This window comes from Bombina bombina, chromosome 5 (genome assembly GCF_027579735.1).
Source record: "Bombina bombina isolate aBomBom1 chromosome 5, aBomBom1.pri, whole genome shotgun sequence".
NCBI classification, from domain to species: domain Eukaryota; kingdom Metazoa; phylum Chordata; class Amphibia; order Anura; family Bombinatoridae; genus Bombina; species Bombina bombina.
The window spans coordinates 501,936,548-501,957,290 of record NC_069503.1 but is presented as its reverse complement, the minus strand read 5'-3'; positions in this window follow the sequence as shown (position 1 = coordinate 501,957,290).

Genomic DNA, 20,743 nt, shown 5'->3' with positions numbered 1-20,743 from the left:
TATTCTAATTAATTACTGAAACAATTAGGAATCTTTTTAATATGCATTTTGAATATTCTCCCATGCTGTTAGACTATGCTGAAAAGTATCAATTTGAGGGACCCTGGCAGGAAAAAGTTGACAATGAATAAGCAGTTTAATTTATTCTACCCACTGCAGTCACTAATTTGTTATATTAAAGAGCCATGATACCTAAATGTTTAAACACTTGAAAGTGATGCAGCATAGCTGTAAAAAGCTGACTAGAAAATATCACCTCAACATATCTATGTAAAAAAGAAAGATATTTTACCTCAAAAGTTCCTCAGTAGCCACATCCCATTGTAAAGGACTTCTAAGCAGCAAATCAGTATATTTGTCCCGGGACAGCTAAGGGATTGCGCCTCGTGCACTCTCATGCTATTTCCCTATTCAGTTTAAGGAAGTTTGCTATGAAATCTCATGAGAGTTAAGTCAAATCTCATGAGATCACAGTAAAAGAGTTTATGACCTGAGCACTGTTGATGCTGATTGGCTGCAGTTCATGTCTTCATTTTTTTTTTTTTACCTGCAGCTGGGTATACTTTCTACACAGAACTTACTCTGCTGAGCTGAGGAGATTGTGAGGTAAAATATCTTCCTTTTTTACATAGAGATGCTCAGGTGATATTTTCCTGTCAGCTTTTTACAGTTATACTGCATCAGTTTCAAGTGATTTAGCATATGAGTATTATGTCCCTTTAAGGATTTATAGGGAGTGATTTATCTTTCTTATCTTTTTTTAACCATTCTCTCAACAGAAAATGTTCTCAGGCAAGGAACCTGTCCACTGGGGATTGAGGTGAGCAGGCAGCATTCTCTGCCTTTATTTACTATCGTAGCAGTGAATCATGTAACAAATTTCTTGGATAAAATTGAACATCTGCTTCTTAAATTGCAGTAATTTCATACATTTCTCCCATATCCTCTTAATAAAACAAATGCAGTCATGGAGAACCGGCATGCTTATAGTGTTTTTACTGGACACAAGGAACAAAAGAGTATGCCTTAAAGAAACAATGTTCACAGGCAAGCAGCTGGTAAGAATTCATTGTATTCAAAGTAGCTGCAGGAACACTCTTTCAACTAGGCTGGGCTCTCTCTCTCTCTCCAATTCCTCAAAGGGGGTGGATTTCTGCTGCCGTCACTTGTTTATGTAGCTTTCTTTAACCAATACTGCTGTATTGAAATTTTCAGTATAGGTGGTGGTTTTATCAGGTAAAGTCATATATATTTTTTTTTTTTGAAATAATTTTTATTGAGGTAACAAATTCAAATATAGACATACACTGTAAAGCAGCATGGCAACACGCCTATTTGACAAACAATAAAATTGAAGCATCCCACACAAGAGGCATGTCTTATACCTAACAACCAGATTTTGGTTTCAACTTACAAGAGAAATTGTCTGGCCATGTATGATACCTCATTTTACTTTTATACATATTCATATGGGCAATTAACATACCAAACATATGCCGCAGTCCTTGGGCCTGATATCAGTAAAAGAAAAAAATGTCAAATAAGAATGGTTAGGCCTACAATTGTCCATATTTTCTATAACAGGATATATATAAAAAAAAAATATATGGCTCCATCTTCACATGTTGATGCATTAAAGTACAAATTTTACATATAAATATATTAACATGGACACAACAAAACAAAACAAATGTTAGTCATAAGACCTGGCTTTCGTATCCCCATCTCTAAGGAAAAAGGTATAGGTCGTCGTGTGTCCATAACGTAAATAACAACCAATAAATATGGTAATCTAAATTAGAATCTGAAGTATGTAAATATGCTATGTCTAGGGCACCTGACTAAGTTAAACTACAAAAAGTAATTTCAGTGAGCTTTATTTATACAATCTCAAGGCACCCCACTAACAAGGGGAGCGAGTAATACATGGATATCAATATATTTAGTCCCTCACAATATTTATTCTATTTTTCAAATTGCTTCTAAATCTGATAGGCCACTCATGGACCTTATACTCAACATATTAACAGCTGCAATAAGTAGACTTTAAGCTCCAAGATGTTGAGGGGAAATTACGAGAAGTAACTTAAATAATAAAAATTCTAGAGAACTATATAGATTACACATTCCCTTTTATGATAGCATATCTACATAACTGGCTAACTAATTCTCAACAGCAGTACTTAAGATAAAGCAGAGACTCCCTAACTCTGCTTGGAACTGCAGAGAGTATTACATACCCTTATCTGCACTGATTCCAAGTGTGGGGGCGGAGCTCCGCAAAGCAATAGTCAATTAATATAAGACTGGGGGGGAATAAATAGGCCCATGTTAATGGGGTTATGCGAGGGCATCATACCTGATCCCCAAGGGGAAGAGACACTAGGTCAACTAGGAGAGTCACTCTCATTTCTCATAGGTCAGTATTAATTAGCAACAGATACAACACAAGCCTCCTGCAATATACTATCAACAGAGGTAAATTAGGCAGCCTCCGCGACTCCATCATCCCGGCCGCAGATGACAGAGAGGCAGTTATGTAATCTAGATATTATAAAGAAGTAGCTGCTGCTAAATACCTCAGCCCCGCTAGGTACATAAGTTAGGCACAGTGTTAAATATGTATAAGTGGCACAGCAGGTTAGTATTAAAACACCGTTGACCTGGACATAGCGAGCCTCTATATCTAAGTTTGTGTCACACAAATAATTCCCAACCTTAAGTTAACTAAAATAATGAATGGATAGTCTCCATCCCCCCCAGTCCCAAACACAGGGAGATCAACGGAATTCCCAATGCAAAAAGAAAACGTTATGACATGTTCTACCCTCTATTACTAACCAAACAATGTTGACTTTCCCCATTAGCATATAAGTTGGAAATGCGTGTAATATAACAATAGGAACAGCGCCAGAGTACATAAAATTGGTTATAAGCAACCCATATATATGTCCAACCCTCCCCCAGAAATGTCAGCAGGAATGTTTTAGCAGGGATAGTCCCCAGGGTAAAGACCCTATAAGGGAATCACCTCCACCAAAGGCACATATGTACAAAATAATGCTGAGGGGTAAGGATCTATAAACAGCATTAAGTGGGATACATTAGCTGATGTTCAAAGGGCCAAGAGTCTCCGAAACTGTCATGGTAGCAGATGATATACATTTATCAGGGTAGACCCCATAGTGTATGTCACATAACGAGTATTTCAGGCCACCAGGCCACCATTAGCTTATATGAGTATAGCGTTCAATAGTAGTGCAGATTATAGTTCCGCTGTATACCGGTAAAAGGACAAATATCATCCGCACCTAGTAATCCACAGTGCTTAATTTGGGCTAACCAATGCCAGTTCTCCCATGTATTGTGTCCATCCGGCTCAGCCCTAAACAACAACGTGCACAAGAGCCGGGTTTACTCCAATGTGCAGTCTCCAGACATGCCTTGTCCACAGCGACACAAAGGTAGGAGCTCCCGCTCTCTCCACAAGGCATGTGCGCTAAGAGGGCTATCCTGCACAGGGCTGCAGGCGATCTATGCTCCACTTCTGAAGGGCACACTGGGACATCCGGGGGCCGGATCGCCTCTTCTCGTACATCGCTGCACCGTGCGACTGTGCCCCCAGCTGTATATGGTGCCTCCTCCGGGTCCTCAGTAGTGATCTCTGTGTGCATATCCGCCATAACAGATAGAAGGCGGTCAAATCTTCGGCACATCCTGCCCTCAAATTCCTCAAATAAATTTTGCAATGTTCCAAGTAGCGCTTCCATGTTCCCAAAAGCCCTATATTCTGTCAGTCACTTCTTCGTGAGGCCAGTTCAGGGCACTCTTATTGCCTACTTGCTGTGAAAGACACAAGGCACGTTGCTTCCCTGAAAGGCCTTGAGATTAGCTAGGCCTCAATCTTTTGCTCCTCTCCGGTTGAATAAACCTGCTCTCGATTACCCAGATAGTTCCTCGGCTGTTACAGGGCTCAGTTAAAGTGAAGATATTTCCTTTAATGTAGGTTAAACTCTTTAATTTAGATATAATAAGTATTATTAGCTGGAGCTCCAGCACTGTACGTCTGCTCAAGTTGGATGCTAGCTCCGCCCCCCAAAGTCATATATTTAATATTACAAAATAAAGGTAAACAAGTTATTTGTAAACAATTTAATACATTCTAGCAGGTAAAATGGAACTCTGGGAATACATTAAAGAGAAAACTATTTTACAGTACAATGTACCTTTCATAAAAAGTGAAAAACAGAGATAATTTGAAATCAATATTATTGTTTGCCTCATTCCACCGTGTAGACGGCAAAGTTTTTTTTTTTTTTTGTGAAAACAAAAATACAAGCAGCTTTTCATCGTTAGACCAGCTGAGCACAATGTATGTTCTAGTCTTTGATTCAAACTTTATGCCTGATGTCATTTTGCTTGAGTAAAGGTGTGTTAAGTTGATTTCCTTTGAACTGCATATGCTGACTGCTGGTTATATTTTCCAGTTTATAGACATAAATTAAAATCTTTCAGGCTCATGTAGATTATGCATTTAATATTTTATGAGGGATTGCTTTTCATTTATATTTTTAGTAACATGAGACATTAATTATTAAAGAATGATTTAGTTTTATGGTTTTCAGTTGACATTAAAATCTAGGTATTTCTGCAGCTGCATATAATATTGGTTTTTAACATTGGTTGTTTTTTTAAAAAAAAAAAAAAATTGCAGAACAGTGTAAATGTTCAGTAAAACAATATTTTTTTAATTAAGTCCCAATAAATATGTATAATGATGTTTCTTAATATGGTGTTGTTTTGGTTTGTAAATGTATTGTTTTCTTTGAAATTCAAACATGATGAATTGCAGACTAAGGGGCCGAATTATCAAGCTCTGAATGGAACTTGATGCCCCTATTTCTGCGCGAGCCTTCAGAAACAGCTCCATATCTTGTCCTCCTGCTCTGAGGCTGCGGACATCAATGCGCCCAATCCTATATGATCAGGCTGATTGACACCCCTTGCTAGTAGGGATGGGCGAATGTTTCGCTACATTCGAAAAACGGCACGAATTTTAACACATTCGTTCGTTCGAATCGAATTTCGAATGTTTACATAACATTCTAACATTCGATTTTCGAATATTCGGTTTCGAATTTTACGATTACATTCGAAAATATTCGAATTCGAAAAATTCGAATTTAGATTGTAATAGTATTTCTAATGCTTTTTCTTTAAATGTAATATTCGAATTATGCAATACGTGTATTCAAATTCGAAAAATTCGAATTTAGATTGTAATAGTATTTCTAATGCTTTTTCTTTAAATGTAATATTCGAATTATGCAATATTCGAAAAAAAAATTCGAATTTAGATTGTAATACAATTTCTAATGCTTTTAAATGTAATATTCGAATTATGCAATATTCGAATTTGAAAAATTCGAATTTATATTCGAATTCGAAAAATTCGAATTTATATTCGAATTCGAAAAATTCGAATTTATATTCGAATTCGAAAAATTCGAATTTATATTCGAATTCGAAAAATTCGAATTTCGAATGTAGACATTCGATATAATTATAAACATTCGAATTCGAAAGTGACATTCGAAAACTGTAAATAACATTCGATTTTCGAATTTTTAAGAATATTCGTTCTTATCGACATTCGAATTTAGAATTCGAATTTCGGTAATAACATTCGTTCTACATTCGAAATTCGAAAATTTGCACATTCGCCCATCCCTACTTGCTAGCAGCCGATTGTCCGTGAATCTGCAGTGGGCTGCATTGCACAAGCAGTTCACAAGAACTGCTTGTGCAATGATAAATACAGACAGCGTATGCTGTCGGCATTTATCAATGTGCAGCGGCCATGATACGCTACATTGTATCATGTTCTCTCGCACATTAATAAATCGGCCCCTACATGTTAATGCTTCCTGACAATAATTTGCCCGTTATGATATTCCAATATCTCAAGACGTCAAATCTTTGAATATGTTAGAACCTTTGATATGCCAGAGATATTTCCTTCATCCTGCATCGCAACATCATTACAAAACCATAAAACTGAACAGTGAAGATGCATTTGCTGCTGTTTCTTATCTGCCTGGGCAACAGAAACATTTGATTCTAGAATAAATATAGTGGACAATTCTGTATAAAAAATAATTTATAGAAAACAGAAAAAATGTGCATAAGCTGATCTGCCAACCAAAATTCTGATGGATCTTAATCCCCACAGAGCTGTAGGATTCCACCCTCTATGCAAATAATGCCTTTATGAATACATTATCCATATAACTACTGATGAACAGCCAATAGGATTTGAGTTGCTCTCATCCTATTGGCTGATTTAAAATTTTCAACCAATAGGAATTCAAGGTATCCCATATTTAAACGCGTACCTTGAATTCACTATTCAGTGTACAGCGGCGATTGTACGAAGAGGATCCTCCACACTCTGTGGTTGCCGGTCCTGCTGTGCGCTCATCTCCTCTCCGCACCAGCTTGGTCCTGGAGGAAGAAGGAAGAGGTCCCCGCTTGGAAGAAAATGTCGGCCGCTGTGAAGAAGACTTCACCGCCTGCAACAGGACCTCCTCCGCCAGACTTCAGGAACGGTGCGTATCTATTTGGGGGTTAGAGTTAGGTTGTTTTTTTTGGGGGGGGGGTTTAGATTAGGGTTTTAATGGGCAATAGTTTAGTATTAGATTAGGGAGTGTTTTTATTTTGGGGGGCTTTTTATTTTCATAGGGATTCGGTTTAATTTTTTTTATTTTGGATAATTTTGTTTATTATTTTCTGTAATGTTAGACTTTTTTATTTTTGGTAATTTTAGATTAATTTATTTAAATTTAATCTTAGGTTTATTTTTCTAAGTACTGTTAGGATTTTTTATTTTAATTATTATTTAGTATTTTATTATTTTATGTAATTTGGGGTTAATTTAGTAGGTGTTAGGTTAGGGGGTTTAGTAATTAAATTAGTTATTTGCATTGTGGGGGTTTGGCGGATTAGGGGTTAATAGGTTAATTAGGGTATGTGCGTTGTGGGGGGTTGGCGGATTAGGGGTTAATAGTTTTATTAGGATTAATGCATTGTGTGGGTTTGGCGGTTTAGGGTTCTATAGTTTTATTAGGATTATTGTGTTGTGTGGGTTTGGCGGATTAGGGGTTAATACCTTTATTATTATTTGCGATGTGGGGGGATTGTGGATATAGGGGTTTTTACGTGTCAGCTTTATTTTTGGGAGGCAGGTTAGACTTTTACGGGAGATTTGATGTTTTCTTTTATTTTCTTAGACGCCGGCAGTTTCTAAAGTGCCGTAAGTCACTGGTGACTCCAGAAATTTGTATTTATGAACATTTCTGGACATTGCTAGTTTATCTGACTTACGGCACTTTATGAACTGCCGGCGCCATATATGTTATTCCCTGATGTGTGAGGTGAAATTTTAGAGCGGCGCGGGTTTCAGCAATTACGCTAAAGCTTGCGCCGCATATGTAATCTTGCCCTAAGTTTACCTTTCAATTAGTTATCAGTAGGGATTGGTGAATGTGTCAAAAGCACAATTCGTTTGGTTGAATGAATTGTTCCTTGGAAAATTTGTTAAACTAATGTTATTACTGATTTTCAAATGTTACTTTCTTTTTGAATGTTCATAATAAGATCGAATATCCACATTTGAAATTTTGAATGTAACATTCGATTTAACAAATAATATTCAGAAGTGTAGGGAATTTAGTAAAATGATACATAATATATACAAATATACCAATTAACATTTTTCTATTTCGAATATTGCATAATTCGAATATTACATTTAAAGTGAGCATTAGAAATACTATTACATTAAATAAATGTTAGAATGTTGTGCAAACATTGGTTTAATTTTTCGAATGTAGCAAAACATTCGTCCATCCCTAGCCATCAGATATTTATGCAAAATCTATGTTCTGTGGAAACTGTTAATAAACTGATTTATTTGTTTTATCTTATTTAATTCTCGTGACTTCTACGTGGTGGAAATAAAATTAACTGAAGTATGAGACAGCTTTCATTTGTATCTCTAGACTGATCTGTGTCCAGGGTAGTATTAAGTGGGGTTACTGACTTGTAGGTAGCTGTAAATTAGACAGAATATTTACTAATCAAAGTAAGCTCAACAGCTAACACATTGCACTTACCGCCTCTGTTGCTATATCCATAACTAATAATGTAACCTTATACTGACATTCAGTCAGTGTAGGAGATTAGAGTGACTACAACAGTTGTTTGAGCTATAGGGTCATCTAAGGTGAAGCACTGTCCATATTGTATGTAAGTCAGAGCTCTAACAAGAGGAAAGAGAAGGAAACCTCTGCAGATATTGTGGAAGAGATTAGTCATTCCAGGTATTATATAAGATGTATAAAAAAGGTGGGATGTACAGTTCTTCTGTTCAGTTCATTTCTAAAAGAAGACAAATACAAATTAAAATGTCACATATAGAGGGTAATAGCAAAAATCATAAATTATGTCATTTTTATCATTGTGTCTGTGGTGGAATGATAGAAAAGTATGTTGGCATAATGTTTTTAAAGGGACATAGAAGTGCAAAAAGAGGATGCTCTTATGTATAAGACATTTTTTATTATTGCACTATTGCTTGCAAATATCTATGCGCATAACCCCTGCTAATGGGTTACATAGTTAAATTCAGCTCCACAACAGGAATGCACCACTGGGGCCTAGACAAACACATCTTGTGAGCCAATGACAAAAAGGTATATGTGCACAGCCACCAATCAGCAGCTAGCTCACAGTAGTTCATTGCTGCTACTGAGTATTCATAGAACAAAATACGTTTGGTATTAGAAGTACATTGAAAAGGGCCTTAATATTGTATGCTCTAGCTGAACCATTAAAGTTTAAAGGAACACTAAACATTAAATAAATTTCATAGCTGCTGCCATATTGGAACCTAGGTTACACTGCAGGTATCTGAGGGAGAGTTGCAGTACATGTGCAAACATGTCAGTACTGGAATGTAGTGAAAGATAGATTGCAACATGGCGGCACCCATGACTAAAGAGAGGTGGGGAATAACCTCAGTACTATGCTTATAAATTCTATTTAGGCCCAGATTACAAGTGGCACACTAATGATGGCGCAGTCCAGCAATATTGCTTATTGCAACCTTAGTGTGCAAATTGATATTACAAGTCCATGGTAAATCACATTTACCAGAGATCTGTTAATTCGGGTTTGAGCTAGGGTTGTGGTTAAGGCGAAGACTAGGTTTAGTGTAATCGTTAGAGTCTAGGGTTTGAGCTACAGAGTATCATGTCCGCCAGACATTGGTAAATTGTCCCCTAGGTCTAAAATTAGTGTTATCATTAGAGTATATGGTTTGAGCTAGTATAGGGGTTAAGGCTAGGTCTAGGGATAGTGTTATTAATAGAGTCTAGGGTTTGAGCTATGGTTGGGGTTAAGGCTAGGTCTAGGGTTAGTGTTATCATTAGAGTCTAGGGTTTGAGCTAGGATTGGGGTTAAAACTAAATCTAGGGTTAGTGTTATCACCAGAGCCTAGGGTTTGAGCTAGGGTTTGTGTTAAGGCTAAGTACAAGATACTAGTCCATTCGAAGAAGCCAGAAAAGTAAAAATATTTAAATTTATTAACGATCAGTTAAAACATGTACAAACTTACAGTTCACCTCTTATCTCCAATCCTATTTATTTTATCAATTGAGATATTGGCAACTGTAATTAGAGATAATATGGATAACTTAGGGCACCAAGTAGGCAATATGGAGTATAAGGTGGCCCTATATGCAGGTGATATCTTTTTAACTCTCACCAATCTCAACACTTCAATACCATTTCTAATGCAGAATTTAGATACTTACGTTTCCTATTCGAACTTTAGTACAAATATAACACAATCAGAATTGTTAGGTGTTGAGATGAATAATCTGGAACTACTCTATATTGAACGTGAATTCCAGTTTTGCATCAAACAAGACACTAAAAAATATAAGACGTTAAATTATTATTACAATAATGGGAAACTTACCCCTTATCTTGGATAGGTTGGGTGAACACAATAAAAATGACAAATCTACTACGGTATCTATATTTTTTTCAGACCCTACCAATCCCCTTGTCAGATAGAATGGCATTTAAATTTGAAAAAAATCCTCAACTCCTTCATCTAGTGTCATAAATTACCCCCGTATAGACTGCTAAACTATATAGGCCTAAAGGTCAGTGGTGCCAAACCTCTCTATAGCTTCATTTTTATCATGGGTACTGGATTGGTGTAAACATGCACCTTACAAGGAATGGGTTCAGCTTGTGCAAAAACTGGCAGGCTGTAAACAACTGGGCAAAATGTGCTGTCTGCAGTCCCATCAGAGGGAGCTTACAAAGACATTATCTTATCTCACTTTGTAGACCATGCAGGTCTGGGACAAATGCATGAGGAAGTTTTGGTCTATCTCCACCATATCATCACCTTTAAACCCCCTGTTCAACGATCTATTCTTCCCTTTAAAGATAACACTAGTTAGATAATGATATTGTGAACACTATACACCAATCATTTCCTTGTCATTCAGTCCTACATGAAAGTAGAATAAAATCATGCACAGATATACTAGAGTTCTGATCACTTGTACAAATATCTTCAATGATCCCATTTTCTCTCAAATCATCCTCACTAAACAAATATATATCGTACACTCACAGCATTTGAAAATCATTGTTATAATTCCACTACTTCAAAGAACACCCTCTCTCTGGCTTACAAAATAATCTTTGTAATCCAATCAGAGGCATTGCCTTCATATATCAACAAATGAGAAGAAGAGCTGCAACAAACTATCTCTAATTAGTTTTTTTCATTCACAATACCCATGAGAAGGATCTAGTCCAAAGAAGAATCTGGTTCAAGGAAGGATCTGATTAAAAATGGTAAACTTTAAGTAAAAATAAATAGCAAAGGGGGAGCTCCCCAGCAAAGAATAAGGTCAGGAATAATAACTAATTCTTGGGTATCTGCATAATTCTTTTTTAGTTCCCCAAATTCTCAATAGACTACAGGGCCAGCTCAAGACATTGTGCTGCCTGGGTACAAGAATGTAATGACCCCCAACACAGTCTAAAGTCAAACATAATCATCAGTCGCAATGATTAAAGTAAACAGACTGAAGATTCACAAGAGAGCAGACTGATACCCAACTCATTGACCCCATATAAAATTATATTTTTGTAAAAATACTATTAGCTCTCCATGTGTGCCACCATTCCAAATGTCACCTGGGTGTCATGTTTCAGCCTGGTCCAATAATAAAGTTGGCCACAGCCCTGATTAATACAGAAAATACACATGAAATCCAGGACTAACCAAAATAAGTCAGATATTTCAGGAATGCTGTCAGATCGGTCTGGGGGTGGGGCCAATGGATCTGGGGTGAAGTCTGGTTGGGATTGGTTATTTTGTATAAACAAACAGTATCGCCAGATTATGAGTGGAGCGCAAATGTGTGCTGGTATTACAAGTAAAGCGCAATGTAAACGCGACCTCGCGTTCGCATTGCATGGAAACTTTTCATTCATGAGAGCGCACTTGCATAGGCTCCAACTGGAGCCTCATTCTGATGCCGATAGTGTTGGGTAGCAATAAAAGAATATATATGTATATGAATATATACATATAAATGTATGTGTTTATACGTTTATATACACATATTAACACATAAAAATATATGTATATAAGCATATACATATATATTTGTAGTAAAAACAGTCCACATGGACTATTTTTTTCTAACACCCCACATCCCCTCACTTTAACCCTTTATAAATGCTTCATGCAGTTAAAAAAAAAATGCTCATATTTTTTATTTTTAAAAAGGAACTGTACACTTTATTATAGGGGCAAATTGGCTTCTGGTAGCATTAACCAGCCACTGGTCCGTAAATGTGCCCCGTTACAGGCACATGTTAAGTTAGCGCTCCACTTGTAATCTAGCCCTATATCAGTACACCAGTGATAAAAAAAAGTCCAAGAAAATAAGTGCGGAGAGGAAAAATGCAAAATGTATGACTATAGCCTTCATTTAGATGTAGTGGTCACTGCTGAAAATAAACATCTATATTGCAGCATATTATACAAATTTAATAAGCTTGCTGTGCATTTGCATTTTAATTGCCAGAATTTATTAGTGACATGAAACCTAAATTTTTTCTTTCATGATTTAGAAAGAGATGCAATTTTAACAACTTTCCAATTTACTTCTATTATCTAATTTGCTTCATTCTTTTTATATCCTTTGTTGAAAAGCATATCTAAATAGGCTCAGTAGCTGCTGATCTGATTGGTAGCTGCACATAGATGCCTTGTGTGATTGGCTCACCAATCTATATTGCTATTTCTTCAACAAAGGATATCTAAAGAATGAAGCAAATTAGATAATAGACGTAAATTTGAATGTTGTTTAAAATTGAATTCTCTACCTGAATCATGAAATAAATATTTTGCTTTTCATGTCCCTTTAAATTCAATATAAATACAAATCACTCAACAGTATGCTGAGACCGCAAAGTATCAGCAGATGCAGCATACAGTTAGATTGTATTTTGCAACATAAAGTGTGTTTTTTATTTTAAAAAAAAGTCGCATTAGTCTTTTTTACTCTAAGATTAGCACCAATTTACATGCAACCTATGCCAGTCTAAGCGCTTACACAGTCAGATTAGTTGTTTTGTTCTGTGCACTAGCTTTCCTGCCAAAAAATCTAGTGCACAAGAACATACTTGCCAACAGAGTCTAATTACAGTCTCAGATAAGTACTTTGAGCATTATAGAAGTGCTAATCTAGGGCTAGAGTATGAGTGGAGCGCAAATAAGTGGCCCTGCTCACGAGCAACTTCGAATATCGCGACCGCGTTAATGGTTCCCCCATAGACTTCAATGGAGCGTGAAAAGTGGAAAAAAAAACAACACCCATACTTGTGCAAACCCAATTGTGTTTAACCAAGGGTGCCAACCTGATATGAAATAAGAATATTTCACATTCCAATGTTCTTGACATATAAGAATATGTTCTATTTATTCTTAAATACATATTTTTATATATATATATATATATATATATATATATATATATATATATAATATTTTTTGGGGATATATATATATATCGTCTGAGGAAGGGGATACTTTGTCTCCGAAACGTTACATTAAAAACTGTTTGGTGTTTGAAAAAAGTCCAGTGAGTGCAAGTTTTTGCTACCATTATATACTACCCACTAGCACCCTGGCTGTTGAAGTTTGAAGTGAGAGTGCTTATCCTGGTACTATAAATATAATATAATATAATATATATATATATATATATATATATATATATATAATATATGATTATATATAGGTATAGATATATACAGATATATATATAGGAATAACTGTTTATTTAAAAAATACTCAGAACATCTTCCCCTATGTGAAGAACATTGGAATGTGAAATATTTACAGTACATACACAGTTAAACACTGTATTAAATATGAATATCGCATAAATATGATTTTTCTTGTTTTCAGCTACTTGACTGCAAAGGACTCCAATGCACTTCTATATATGTCAATATATGTATGCATATATATTTATGTGTCTCTATGTGTACATATGTCTGTAGATACATATAGACACATATAAATACATACATATATATCTCTATATATATATATATAGAAGCATACATACATATACTTATTTAGACATGTATATGTATGTATCTCTATGTTAAATCCCTTTACAGACCTTTTTTCAATACCTGAGACCTCATATGTTTCAGCCCTTTTAACTTCTTTATTCAATATTTTTTTCCAATAATTTTTATTAGATAATGTTATTATGACTGTAACTGTACTGTACAATGTATGTTTGATGTGTTTGTGCAACATTTTAGTCGAGTGTAACAGTTAACCAGAGCTCTGAAGTCGTGCTAACCCGATGCATGTTAAATTAAATTGTGCTCAAATGAACGCGTTTACTACTACTACTACTGCCCAAGCTTGCAAAAAGCCGTGATATACCCCATATCTCTTGTGCGCAAGATAGCGTGCCACTTGTAATCTAGCCCCTAGTGTTACAGAAAGGCTAAAGCGTATTATAATTAACACAATGCTTTAAAAAAAATTAAGAATTAATTTTACATTTTTAAATGCTTGAAGAAAAATGTAAAAAAAAGTACATGTTTTTCGTGACACGTAAAAAGTATATGAAATTGACATTTTAGTGTCCATAAATAAAGTTTTATTGAACACAGCCACTGTCATTCCTTTATTTATTGTCTATGGCTACTTTTGTGCTATAACAGTTACAGCACAGTTGAGTAGCTTGATGCCCCTTGTTGAGTAGCTTGATGGAGCTTGATGCCCCTAGTTTCTGGCGAGCCTTGAGGCTCGCCGGAAACAGAAGTTATGAAGCAGCGGTCTAAAGACTGCTGCTCCATAACTTGTCCGCCTGCTCTGAGGCCGCGGACATAAATCAACCAGATCGAATACGAATACACCTCCTGCTAGCGGCCGATTGGACACGAATCTGCAGGGGGCGGCATTGCACCAGCAGTTCTGGTGCAATGATAAATGCTGACAGTGTATGCTGTCGGCATTTATCGATATGCAGCGGACATGATACGCTACATTGTATCATGTCCGCTCGCACTATGTTAAATATACCCCCATATGTGGCGCTTTGCACTGCTGCACAATGCACTACAGTATCCGTTGACACAATATTCTTAACTCAAAGGAATGCAATGGTCTGAAATATTTAAAATGGAAACTCATTACAGCTGGATTTCTTCACAAAAAAGACTGCACCCAAAGAAAGTTTTACATTTTGTCAAAAAAATTATAAAAATTGTGTTTTTTGTACCTTCTTAATATCCTCCATTTAATGTCTATGCCTACAAAAGCGAAAATATTTACTATCTGCTACATTACAGGTCCTACTGTATTCTTACCGTGTAATGAGGGGAGAGGCATTTCCTTGTTATTGGTGGTGTGGGCGTGGGGCTCTTAGAAAGGTCATTTCTCCTCCAGAGCCCCTATATCCCTTTTACATTTGAAAGAGGAGAGTCCACCTTTTCAAATGAGGAGCCTCATGTCCCTGTACAATGCAGGCGATCAATGTAAAACACTGATAACCTACACTATCAATTGAACTGCAATTTAACCTTAGCAGATTAATTACCCCCTCAATGCTTCCCTGGCCTCTGGCTGTGAGAAATATATGAAGCAAGTATGAGCTAAGATCCTTGGGGTGAGAGGAAACAGGGTAGGCAGCAAATTTAGCACCTAGAGCAGCATAAATTTTGGAATAATATACAGTATCTCACAAAAGTGAGAACACCCCTCATATTTTTGTAAATATTTTATTATACAGGGAGTGCAGAATTATTAGGCAAATTAATATTTTGACCACATCATCCTCTTTATGCATGTTGTCTTACTCCAAGCTGTATAGGCTCGAAAGCCTACTACCAATTAAGCATATTAGGTGATGTGCATCTCTGTAATGAGAAGGGGTGTGGTCTAATGACATCAACACCCTATATCAGGTGTGCATAATTATTAGGCAACTTCCTTTCCTTTGGCAAAATGGGTCAAAAGAAGGACTTGACAGGCTCAGAAAAGTCAAAAATAGTGAGATATCTTGCAGAGGGATGCAGCACTCTTAAAATTGCAAAGCTTCTTAAGCGTGATCATCGAACAATCAAGCGTTTCATTCAAAATAGTCAACAGGGTCGCAAGAAGCGTGTGGAAAAACCAAGGCGCAAAATAACTGCCCATGAACTGAGAAAAGTCAAGCGTGCAGCTGCCAAGATGCCACTTGCCACCAGTTTGGCCATATTTCAGAGCTGCAACATCACTGGAGTGCCCAAAAGCACAAGGTGTGCAATACTCAGAGACATGGCCAAAGTAAGAAAGGCTGAAAGACGACCACCACTGAACAAGACACACAAGCTGAAACGTCAAGACTGGGCCAAGAAATATCTCAAGACTGATTTTTCTAAGGTTTTATGGACTGATGAAATGAGAGTGAGTCTTGATGGGCCAGATGGATGGGCCCGTGGCTGGATTGGTAAAGGGCAGAGAGCTCCAGTCCGACTCAGATGCCAGCAAGGTGGAGGTGGAGTACTGGTTTGGGCTGGTATCATCAAAGATGAGCTTGTGGGGCCTTTTCGGGTTGAGGATGGAGTCAAGCTCAACTCCCAGTCCTACTGCCAGTTTCTGGAAGACACCTTCTTCAAGCAGTGGTACAGGAAGAAGTCTGCATCCTTCAAGAAAAACATGATTTTCATGCAGGACAATGCTCCATCACACGCATCCAAGTACTCCACAGCGTGGCTGGCAAGAAAGGGTATAAAAGAAGAAAATCTAATGACATGGCCTCCTTGTTCACCTGATCTGAACCCCATTGAGAACCTGTGGTCCATCATCAAATGTGAGATTTACAAGGAGGGAAAACAGTACACCTCTCTGAACAGTGTCTGGGAGGCTGTGGTTGCTGCTGCACGCAATGTTGATGGTGAACAGATCAAAACACTGACAGAATCCATGGATGGCAGGCTTTTGAGTGTCCTTGCAAAGAAAGGTGGCTATATTGGTCACTGATTTGTTTTTGTTTTGTTTTTGAATGTCAGAAATGTATATTAGTGAATGTTGAGATGTTATATTGGTTTCACTGGTAAAAATTGAAATGGGTATATATTTGTTTTTTGTTAAGTTGCCTAATAATTATGCACAGTAATAGTCACCTGCACACACAGATATCCCCCTAAAATAGCTATAACTAAAAACAAACTAAAAACTACTTCCAAAACTATTCAGCTTTGATATTAATGAGTTTTTTGGGTTCATTGAGAACATGGTTGTTGTTCAATAATAAAATTAATCCTCAAAAATACAACTTGCCTAATAATTCTGCACTCCCTGTATATTTTCATGTGACAACACTGAAGAAATGACACTTTGCTACAATGTAAAGTAGTGAGTGTACAGCCTGTATAACAGTGTAAATTTGCTGTCCCCTCAAAATAACTCAACACACAGCCATTAATGTCTAAACCGTTGGCAACAAAAGTGAGTACACCCCTCAAATTGGGCCCAAAGTGTCAATATTTTGTGTCGCCACCATTATTTCCCTGCACTGCCTTAACCCTCTTGGGCATGGAGTTCTCCAGAGCTTCACAGGTTGCCACTGGAGTCCTCTTCCACTCCTCCATGACGACATCACAGAGCTGGTAGATGTTAGAGACCTTGCATTCCCCTACCTTCCGTTTGAGGATGCCCCACAGATGCTCAATAGGGTTTAGGTCTGTAGACATGCTTGGCCAGTCCATCACCTTTACCCTTAGCTTCTTTAGCAAGGCAGTGGTCATCTTGGAGGTGTGTTTGGTCTCGTTATCATGTTGGAATACTGGCCTGTGGCCCAGTCTCCGAAGAGAGGGGATTATGCTCTGCTTCATTATGTCACAGTACATGTTGGCATTCATGGTTCCCTAAATGAACTGTAGCTCCCCAGTGCTAGCAGCACTCATGCAGGCCCAGACCATGACACTCCAACCACCATGCTTGACTGTAGGCAAGACACACTTGTCTTTGTACTCCTCACCAGGTTGCCGCCACATACACTTGACAACATCTGAACCAAATACGTTTATCTTGGTCTCATCGGACCACAGAACATGGTTCCAGTAATCCATGTCCTTAGTCTGCTTGTCTTCAGCAAACTGTTTGCAGGCTTTCTTGTGCATCATCTTTAGAAGAGGCTTCCTTCTAGGACGACAGCCATGCAGACCAATTTGATGCAGTGTGCAGCGTATAGTCTGAGCACTGACAGGCTTACCCCCCACCCCTTCAACCTCTGCAGCAATGCAGGCAGCACTCATACGTCTATTTCCCAAAGACCACCTCTGGATATGACGCTGAGCATGTGCACTCAACTTCTTTGGTCGACCATGGCAAGGCCTGTTCTGATTGGAACCTGTCCTGTGAAACTGCTGTATAAACTTGTCCACCGTGCTGCAGCTCAATTTCATGGTCTTGGCAATCTTCTTATAGCCTAGGCTATCTTTATGTAGAGCAACAATTCTTTTTTTCAGATCCTCAGAGAGTTCTTTGCCATGAGGTGCCAAGTTGAACTTCCAGTGACCAGTATGAGAGAGTGTGAAAGCGATAACACCAAATTTAACACACCTGCTCCTCATTCACATCTTAAAACCTTGTAACACTGACAAGTCACATGAAACCGGGGAGGGAAAATGGCTAATTGGGCCCAATTTGAACATTTCCACTTAGGGGGTGTACTCATTTTTATTGCCAACGGTTTAGACATTAATGACTGTGTGTTGAGTTATTTTGGGGGGACAGCACATTTACACTGTTATACAGGCTGTACACTCACTACTTTACATTGTAGCAAAGTGTCATTTCTTCAGTGTTGTCACATGAAAAGATATAATAAAATATTTACAAAAATGTGATGGGTGTACTCACTTTTGTGAGATATTGTATGTAATATGAAGCTCCAGTAGTCAGGGCTGTATTTCAACTCTCAAGCCAGGCAGGCTACCCACTAGATCACAATGAACTGATGCAGGAAGCACAAGCTTTAAATAAATACATCACTGCCTCTTGCTAGATTTCAAGCGTAAAAAGAACATGAAACCAAAAAGAAAGAGTCTATAATTTTAAAAAAAATTTCAATTTACTTCTATTATCAAATTTGCTTTATTCTCTAAGGATCAGCAATACACTACTGGGAGCTAGCTGAACACATCTGGTAAACCAATGACAATAGGCATATATTTGCAGCTACCAATCAGCAGCTAGCTTATAATAGCGCATTGCTGCACCTAAGCCTACCTAGGCATGCTTTACAACAAATTATACCAAGCAAATTAAAGGGATACTGGACCCAAATCTTTTCTTTCGTGACTCAGATAGAGCATGCCATTTTAAGCAACTTTCTTATTCACTCCTATTCTCAAATTGTCTTCATTCTCTTGGTATCTTTATTTGAAATGCAAGAATGTAAGTTTAGATGCCGGCCCATTTTTGGTAAACAACCTGGGTTGTTCTTGCTGATTGGTGGATAAATTCATCCACCAATAAAAAAGTGCTATCCAGAGTCCTGAACCAAAAAAAAAGCTTAGATGCCTTCTTTTTCAAATAAATATAGCAAGAGAACGAAGAAAAATTGATAATGGGAGTAAATTAGAAAGTTGCTTAAAATTGCATGCTCTATCTGAATCACAAAATAAAAAAATTGGGTTCAGTGTCCCTATAAGCAAATGTGATAATAAAAATAAACTGCAAAGTTCGTTGCTCTAACTAAATTATGAAAGAAAAATTGTTGGGTTTCATATACCTTTAAATTCCCCTGATAACCTCAAAATCTATTTAACACATCTAAAAGAACTTAATCCCCAGACAACACTTTTGAACTTATGTCCGTGTACCCCACCTTTTTTTTTTAATGTAACACTGGTTTTGTGCATTGGCAGGACACACTGAAATTACCCTGACACATTGGATGACAATAGGGAGCAACTGCTATCACTAAACAAATACAAATGCTACCTGCTCAATCAATTAAAGTTAAAAAGAAAAAAGAATATTAAGCAATTTTACACTAATAAAAATTTGCCAGATTGATAATCAAACACACATGCCAAATATATACCCATATTACCCTGTTTAAATCCATTAAAAAGACAAACACACATATCTCTATGGTTTTGATTCACAACAGGTTTATTGCACATCACTACACGCTAACACAAGGAATTAATCAACAACAAACCCTTCAACCTGTGATGTAATTACTAAACCCCAACAAATCACCATTTTGTTAGTTGTTAATCCTGCGCGTTTGTTTTTTTGGATTAGCAGATCGGTAGGTTAATAAGGCAGGTAACTATGATGTGATGTTTTAAGGAGGTATTGATTTCAAGCTTCAGGAGTAGAATAGAATTGGGCTCTACCAAAAATAAGCACAAGATTGAGATTAACAACAATCGGCTAGATTACAAGTTTTGTCGTTAAAAACTTGTGTTGCTAACAAGCCTTTTTTTTCCAGCGCTCACTTTAAACAACGCTGGTATTACAAGTTTTCTGAATGGCTGCGTTAGCCTCAGAAAAGTGAGCATTGAGCAAATTTAGCGCCCCTTCTCACTGTAATACCAGCGTTGCTTACAGTAGCGGTAAGCTGGCAAAATGTGCTCGTGCACAATTTCCCCATAGGAAACAATGGGGCTGAGACGGCTGGAAAAAAACCTAACACCTGCAAAAAAGCAGCGTTCAGCTCCTAACGCAGCCCCATTGTTTCCTATGGGAAAATACTTTCTAAGTCTACACCTAACACCCTAACATGAACCCCGAGTCTAAACACCCCTAACCTTAAAACGTTACTTACTTTGGGGCAATGGCCCGCAAAAAGCCCTTTTAAGGGCTGGTAAAAGAGCTGATTACTTTGGGGCAATGCCCCGCAAACGGCCCTTTTAAGGACTATTTGTAATTTAGTGTAGGGTAGGGAATTTTATTATTTTTGGGGGCTTTTTTATTTTATTAGGGGGATTAGATTAGGTGTAATTAGTTTAAAATATTGTAATTTCTTTTTTATTTTCTGTAATTTAGTGGGGGTTTTTCCGTAATTTAGTTTATTTAATTTAATTGTATTTAATTGTAGGTAGTTTAGGT